We start from the raw sequence: 8879 nt of genomic DNA, 5'->3' as shown, positions 1-8879 counted from the left end.
CAAGAAAAAAAAATACAGATGGAAAATTATTCTGAATTGCTCAAAGTAGCAGCAAAATGATACAGATGTTTGAAGGATGGTGACAGGGGCATCTCAGGGAGGAAGCAGAGGGCTGTGTTGCTGACAAATACTGCCCTTTAGCTCTGAATTTAAGAGAAAGCATCCATGATGCATAAAAGTAAGCAATCTATCTTTTACGGGCCATGTGATGATACTGAGGTACAGCTCAGCCCTCTAATGGACTTAATGCTTTTAACCAAGACTGATACTGAGACAACAGTTAGAAACTGTGTCCTGGTAGAAGCCATGGAAATGATAAAGGCCCAGGCACAGAGCTGCCTACTCAAGTCTGCTGGAAAGGCCATTGGCTTCACCACAGCACACAAAGCAGCCAAGAATAGGCTTGCACCATGCTACCTGGTGACCAATTCATTTCCATTAACTGATGGACTATGAAGACACCAACTTTTTTTTTCGAATTAGCTTTGGAGTTCCCATTCCCCCCATCAAATTCTCCTCTCCACTCCATCCCTTGGCTGATGCAAATCATGTGTTGCTTTCCAACCTCAGTGCCGACTGCTGTGTTGGTACAGGGCTGGGTTGGTGATAAAGGGAGTAAGTGCTCATGAAGAAAGAGCTGAGCTGGGAGAGCAGCTCCAGCAGCACTAGCACCAAATTGAAGCTGGGGTCTGACAATGCATGCGTTGCAAGGAAACGAAGGGAGCCAATGTAGCGTGCAAACAAGTGCTGGCTTGCAACCCACTGGCACGGGCTCAACCATGTGCAGGACGACTTACAGCCAAAGCCCAAGCCTCTCACAGAGCTGCTACAGAAGTATTTTGGGCTACACAAAGAAAAGTGGGAGGAAATGAGAATTTTAACTAAATTTGGTGAAGTGAGGTCACTTACTGTCACCATATGAGTGAATTCAAGAATAGATGTTTTCATGATGTATTTTGGTGAGGGAGAGACAGCATAAAGCCTGCAGCTGGCACACTTTGTGATTAGTTCTATCCATGCCTCAATGAACCAGGCCTGTTTCTGCTTTCCCATCCAGTAAAGTGTTTTAAACAACATATTCATTCTCCGAAGCCTGGAGCTCGGACCCTAATTTAGATGTCTGCAGCATTCATTTCAGATCTCTTTTGGATACCTCTTCCTTGGAGGTCTGAACCACAGCCTGACATGCGTGAGCACCAGTCTGCTTTAGGACTGTGGCTTAAAAGTGGAGCAAGTGCAAGGTGAAACGCGTGAGTCCTCACCTGCAAGATAAAGGCAATGCACCAGGCTGGGTGACAGCAGCTAGCATGACATGAAATGTGTGAAAAGTGTGAGTGAACAGAACCCCTGAAGCCACCTGGGAGGATATTTGCCCCACAGTGGGTCATGCTGAGGAGGAAACAAACAATAATGGAGTTTGCTTAAGAGATGGCCATCAGCTGGATTAAATAGTAACCTGGCAATTATTTAGACTTCTAAGTGGAAAAAAAGAAAAGAAAAAAAAAAAAGGGAAAAAAAGAAAGAAAAGACAAGTCAGCATCAAAAGAAGTATAAACAAGGCATCTAGATTCTTGATGAGGGTAGAGAAGAGAAAGGAGAGCAGCAGTCTTGCCTGACCTGATGGTGTGAGAAACCACTCCATTAGCACAGGATGAGTCTGTTTTGGGTGCCTGTGTATGATGGAGGGGGTGTGAATTTGAGGGGATTATTCACAGGAGTGCTGAGGTGTTTATATGTGTTTGTTACCATTATAGTTTATCTGTTATGTTGCTGATAGGGATCCTAAATGTGGAGCACAGTGATTGTCAGGTAATTGTCATCAATAAATCACCTTTATTATTGATGTCACTGGCAATAATGCAGACTGAACTGGAAGTAATGCTGAAAAACCTTATGTACAGCTTTGTTCATACAACTCTTCCCTAAGAAAACAGTTATTTGGAATTCTGAATTAGTCAATAATTCTTGCAGGAAATGTATCAATATCAGATGTCAAACTTCACTACATTTGCTTCATGCCAGAGGGAAAAAAGAAAAGGTTTCAACCAACATTACTAAATTTGGTGATGGTCACAAGCTGTTTTTCCATTTCAAGTTGGAACTACAAGCTTTGGCATATTTCTGGCAAAAGGTGTTTTTTTGTTTTGTTTTGTTTTGTTTTTAACCAATGATTTTCACTGACAATTATCTCTGCAGAATATTTATTCCATTTTAGCTGGTATTATGGGATTTCATCACTTTCTGTTGAATAGCTGCAGTTTTTTGACCCAGAGCTTTGCACTCCAAGACTCACTTTGTTAACCCATGGAACCATGGGCCTGGGTGGAATTCAGGCTACGTGGACTAAGCCACTGCTCTCAGTGAGATGAAGGGCTTCTTGTGCTCCTGAAAGCCAGCCTGCTCTTTACCACTACATCACCTGTGCTAACAGATATTACAAGATATTACCTCTCCCTGCAAGAACTGCTTCTTGCTTAGCAGAACTACCTTTTCATCTCTAAAAAAGTATCTTTCTTCACTGTCTATCACCAGAATAGAATGTATGCACTATATGAATTAACCTGCTCTACTACAACAAGAAAATTTCTCCGACCATTTTGCAGTAGAGTCCTTACACTTGCCCAAGGACTCTGAGTGAATGTTATTCCAAAAACAAGACTTCATGCTCTGTCTATAACACAAAAACCATGCCAGTTTGTAAGTCAGTATACTTTAAACAAACGCACAACTGTCCTGGAGATCACCTTCAACCTTTTTTGCTAGATTTGTTTAGTTAAACAACTTATTTTGCAAGTAGTGAAAAGCAGAAGTTAATAAAATAAGCTCAGCGTACAGATTGGTTCATGTTACAGCTGAAGGGACAGCAGGTATTTAAATAGCAGAACTCCTGTTTAAAAACAGAACGTGGAAGTGAGTGATTAGCCATCTGTTTCAAAGGTGCAGAAATGTGAACATCTGCATTGCCATCAACACTGTTAACTGCAACGAAGAGTACCGGTGGTAACTACTTCACTACCTAGTAGGAAGGCAAAAAGCTTGGAAGGAAAATATACTTTCTTGTTAAATTTGCACAAGTTTTGTATACTTCGCCATGTAGCTATTGCCTTACAAGCAATTCTGTAAACATAGAATCATAGAATGCCTTAGGTTGGAAGGGACTTAAAGCCCACTAGTTCCAACCCACCTGCTGTGGGCAGGGCTGCCACCCACCAAATCTGGCTGCCCAGGGCCCGATCCAACCTGGCACTGAACATGTGGTAGAATTCTCTATTCTTGGTGAAGTCAGCAGGGGAGCCAGCAAAACTCTGCCTTGGACTTCTGGATGGCAGACTTTGAACTATTCAGGACACTGGTAGGGAGGTTCCCTTGTGAGCCAGACCTGAAGGGTAAAAGGGTCCAGGAAGACTGATTGCTCTGCAAGAAGCAAGTCTTAAAGGTGTAGGAGCAGGCTATCACTCTGTGCCATATCATGAGCTGTCAGAGAAGAAGACTGGCCTGGAGGAACACGGAACTTTCTGAGGATCCCAGAGAAAAAGAGAATCTATCTCCTGTGAAAGAAGGGATGGGAAACTCAGGAAGAGTACAAAGAAGTTGTTAGGATGTGCAGGGAGAAAATTAGAAAGGCAAAAGCCCGGGTTGAGCTCAACCTGGCCAGTGTAGTAAAAGACAATAAAAAACATTTTAGCAAATATATAAACAATTAGAGGGCTAAGGAGAATCTCCAGCCTTTACGGGATAGGGCAGGAAGCATGACCACTGAGGGTAAGAAAAAGGATGAGGTTCTCAATGCCTTCTTTATATTTGTCTCTAATAGTCAGACAAGTTATCCTCTGGGTGCTCTACTGCTGACCTGGAAGTCTGGGATGAGGAGCAGAATAAGTCCTTCACAATTCATGTGGAAACAGAGACCTACTACATCTAGACTGTCACGAGATCATGAGGCCATCCCTGGAGGTGTTCAAGAAACATTTAGATGTGGTACTAAGGGACATGGTTTACTGAGGAAATATTGGAGGTAGGTAGAGAGTTGGACTAGATGATCTTGGAGGTCTTTTCCAACCGCAGTGGTTTTATGACTGTATGATTCTACCTACAGTGATGGGGTATCCACAGCTTTTCTGGGCAGCCTGTGCCAGTGCCTCACAGACCTTTGAGTAAAGAACTTTTTCCTAACATTTGACCTAAATATCCCTTCTTTTAGTTTAAAGCCATTCCCCCTTGTCCGATCACTGTCAGTAAAATGTCACTCTCCCTCCTGCTTTAATTACTAGAAGCCACAATAGGGTTTCCCTAGAGCCTTCTCCAGGTTGAACAAGCCCAGCTCCCTCAACTTTTCTTCATAGGGAGTTGCTCCAGCCTTTTGATCATCTTCATAAATGTGATGCCATTTTTTTTTTCCTTTGGTTTACTCTGCTCAGCATTCAGTTGTGATTTTTTTTTTTCATAATTCTTTTATATATTTTTTTAAATTGTTATTTCATAACAAACAGCAGATGTTTCCAGGACTTATTTTAGAAACTGACCTTTTAAGCAGAGGCCCAGCAGCCGGAGGAAATGGCATAAGACGTTACAGAGTGCTCTCTAGTATTATGACATGGCAGCTTTGTAGGGTCTGCCTCTGAGAAGTGGATCTCTCCCAGCAGCCACTCTGACTATTCACAGGGTAAGGCACACTGTAAAAATACCCATTTTCTTCCATTATTTCTCCTAAGAACTGCTTCTCACCCGAACAGATGAAGAATCACTTCCTCATCACGCAGCTCCCCAGCTCAGCAATTACGAGGTTCAGACGTCAGAAGTCAAGCTTGTCATTCTGGGAATAAAGCATTTATCACTCATCTGTCAAGAGCTAAACACTCGAATCAAAAAGAACCATGCCTTTCCCTTTGTTCTTTTTAAATGAAGGAGAGAGCTTAATGTAAATTTGTACTAATTTCACATGTTCATTAGATTCACATTATTTTCCTGAATGTCCCAGCAAAGACTGGAGGAAAAGGAGCAGTGCCTACTGGTTTAACAAAACAAAACCATTTCTCTACAATTGATTAGTGATACAGCTGTAGTTCCTTGGTGCATTTTCTCTTGAGGCAAAGCTGGTTTAACAGGGAACCAGCCCCATACTCTGTCTGATCTGCTTTTCTTCCCACACACAGCTTCTCAGCTGTAGCAGCCTGATTAGCTGTGGAACTATTTCATTAAATAATAAAATTCAAGAACAATCTGTATTAGCTTTTTACATTTGCTTTTAATATGTAGCCCAAATGACAGAGGGACTGGCAACCGGCAAGTAGACATCAGTATAGAAATAGCTATAAAACATGACAGTCAGCAGCAAAGACAGGAACTTCTTCAGCCAGTTTTACCATCAGAGAAAATACATGGTGTATTTAGTCCAATGAGACATGGAAAAATACAGTACCATTAAGTATCTGTTCTCCCAGTGAAGCAGTGTGAGAGCTCTAGCCTACAGAGACGGGCTTTACTACAGCAAAGGGCTACTTGTCAAATGTCTCAGTTTCCTGTGTCTTCCTGTGATTCACACTTCACACTTTTTCTATTTAGTCCACCCTTCTGGAGGAGCTTTAATTCACAAATTGCTATGCAAATCATGCTTCTAAATTTTTAGGGGGTTTAGTTGTACTTGTCAGTCCCAAGTTACACAACAGGATAAAAACAGAAGTTATGTGTATGCGCGTGCACAGATGGCATTTTCCTAATGTTTAAGATGCAGTACAACCCCAGCCTCAACAGTTGTATTGCTACAAATTATTTATTAAAAACATCCCAAAGAGATGTTTTTCCAACTGTTTCTGATGTTCATTTCATAGCTGCAAGGATCAGCCTTTTTCTGGGATGCCAAATTTTCCCATCCGCCTTCCCTCTTCCCTTGAAAAGCTATTACAGTCTGTTCTAATGGAAAACTGGAAGGTGTTCTTTATTCTTTCTTTGACCTCCTGAGGCCAGTTCTGTTCCTCCTAAGACTGGCTCTGCTCCATCCTTCCTTCTTCTCTATAAATTCCACTGGTTAAAAATAAGTACAGACAGAAACTTGATTCTGCCTTGTAAGAACAACCGTTTCACCCACTCTGAGACCTTTAGGAAGGTTTAATCAAATCTAAAGCACCAACATGTGCCAATTATTGTTCAATTATTGTTGCATAAGATTGGTAAAACACAGTCTTGAACAGAAGATTGAACAGAGATCTTGAACAGCAATGGCTATGGTGCTCTCAGCTTGCGTTGCCCTTCCTCTTTTTCAGGCTTTCAGACAACAATGATTAAATGATGTAGCCACAGGCACTATGGTCTTTGGTAATAACATTTACTATGTATTTGTAAATAAGTATCTGCTTAAACAGAGCAGAATGTGCATTGTTTGATGGATATGTGCTCTAGTACTGTAATGTCTACCAGCAAACTGAAGCTGTGGTTGCTAACTCAGTGTGGCCACAGACCCAGCAGCAGCTGAGAACAGCATCACAGCAGTCTTCCTTTGCCAGGGTACCAGCATCCTCAGCCACGCTTTGTATTTTAACCCAGATGCCTGCAAATCAGCATGTTTGGAATTCTTTAGGAGGTCAGCTGACCACCAATTTCCTGGATGTTTTTGGCTTGTGATAGTTATCCTATCCTTGTAATTATTTTGTTTCTACATGTAATTAATTTTTTTCTTCATTTTGTCAACATACTGATTGTATTTTTAATTTTCTGCCCATTCCTGGCAGCTTTTTACTTGTGAATTATATACTTCTCAAAAAGTAGAATTCAGTTATTCTACAACATTAGCCCTAAAAAATGAAAATTAATTTTAAAAGCCTTTGGGGCTTCTCTTCAGAACTTCTCTTCAGGTACTTGCCAAGATTGAACTACCTTAGCTGCGTGATTAAAAATACTCCTCTCCCTGTTTTAAAAAGCAATTTTGCTCACTTCATACAGTTCAGTACAAACATTATGGAACCACCACTGTCTTAAACTCCTGTCAGGAGCAATGCCTTGAATGCACTTAGCTAAACAGTATTGGAAACATCATGGATATTGGCTTTCAGTTTCCCCACACTGCATCCTTCTGTAGCTCAGAGGTCTCACTGAGGTATATATTTTGAAGTTTACAAGCCATCAACTTCCGTGCCTCTGTTAAATGTTGTGAGAAGTACAAAGATTCCTCTGTAAAATAACATTCGTATGAGCTCTTAATCCACTGTCTCTCCTCCCTAATTCATTTTTCCACTATCAGTGGGTGTTTTTTGAGGGTTTCAGGCAGACTCCTTATTTTGCTGCTATATGCACCGTTTAGCTTGTTTTTGCCTCTTCCTAATCCAGTGTTGAGTTGTTCTGGCATTAGGGCAAGATGTTCATGTGCTGTGCCCTGGCCCTTGCTGTGTTGCCCTGCCCTCCCCATCGGCTTTAAAAAGAGGCTGGCACTTCCTTCCTCTTTTTCCATGTGATTCTGCATCTGCCAAGTTTTTTAATGTTTCTGTTGATGACATCCATAAAAAGGGTATAAGACAATACAAGAGTTCCTGAGATATATATATAGAGAGAGAGAGAGAGAGAGAAAAGGAGCAGCATGGAGGTAAAAAAAAAAAAAAAAAAAAAAAGAACACCAAATAGGTATGAAAGTTTTTGAAATGATATCACATTCTTCTCGCATGTTACTACTTTCAGACATATTTACCATTTTGCAGTGGTCTACTGCTTTTCATGTAGGGATTTTGGAAAACTTTAGTGGAATGCAGTACATACTATAGAACCAGAGAATCAGAAAATCATTAAGGTTGGATAAACCACTAAGATCATCTAGTCCAACCATCAACCCATCATCACCATGCCACTGACCATGTCACTCAACGTGACATTTGCCCTTTTCCTGCTGATTTTTGCCAGGTTTCAATAAGAAATCTAGCAGATGTAGGAGTACATATGTAGCTTTTTCCTTACTAACTGCTCTTCCCTGCCTGGAAGTGGACTGAAAAGCAGCATTTATTTTTATACATAATGGTATGAAATTACCATTTTATAGCTGGGAATTTGAAATACGCAGCACTGGGCAACACAAAGACCAAGTTCAGACAACAGCTGTGCAGCCTGGCCAGCAGTGAAACCTATGTTTACACAATCTGAATCCACTGCACTATTTGCTGGCCAAGTCAAAATCTGTGCCTGAATTATGCCACTACAATATAAAAAGGCCAGCAGTGACTCCAGCGCTTCTGGAAGCTCACATTTTCAGCTGCAGCTCTGTTTTGCATTTTTGCTTGGTGCTTCTAGTTATTCCTGTATGGCATAATCTGGACTCTGTGTCCTTTCTACTTCCTCATGCTCTGCAATTTCCTAAGCTCCTGTGCATGGTTTTCACATTTTTTTTTAATGGGCGATCAGCAATTTCTGAGATCCCCAAAGAGAACTCAGCTTTGTTTTTAGCCTAAACTGGCGACTAGGAACTGCAGTTTGCTAGCTTTGAGCCTCCTAAGACTCAGCGCCTGTCAGATGCCTCGACCCTTTCACAACACAAAAGGATAACTATCTTTCTCAGCAACCTATCAGGTGCAATAAACTCTCCCCCCCAGAGGTGTGAGGGGTATCCCGCTGCCTGTGTCCCTCATCCCTCCTCAGCCAGCACTCCTCATTCACACCCCATTGATACCTATTCACAGGCAGGGCAATGTTTTGGGTTTTTTTTTTTCCCCCAAATCGTGCAGCAGGACCGGCATTCAGACCGCAGGGAGCTGCGTTGGTGCTGCCGGCTGCTCCGTCTGCGGGAGAAAGAGCTCAGGCCGGCAGACCCCTTCCTTTCATTCACCGCGATCTCACTGACAGGGATTTATTTTATTTCGCTTCATTTTCTCTTTTATTTCTGTCAACCTCGGCAACGACTCGGA

Source organism: Meleagris gallopavo, chromosome 1 (assembly GCF_905368555.1).
Source record: "Meleagris gallopavo chromosome 1, MGAL_WU_HG_1.1, whole genome shotgun sequence".
NCBI lineage: Eukaryota > Metazoa > Chordata > Aves > Galliformes > Phasianidae > Meleagris > Meleagris gallopavo.
This window is presented reverse-complemented; position numbering follows the sequence as displayed.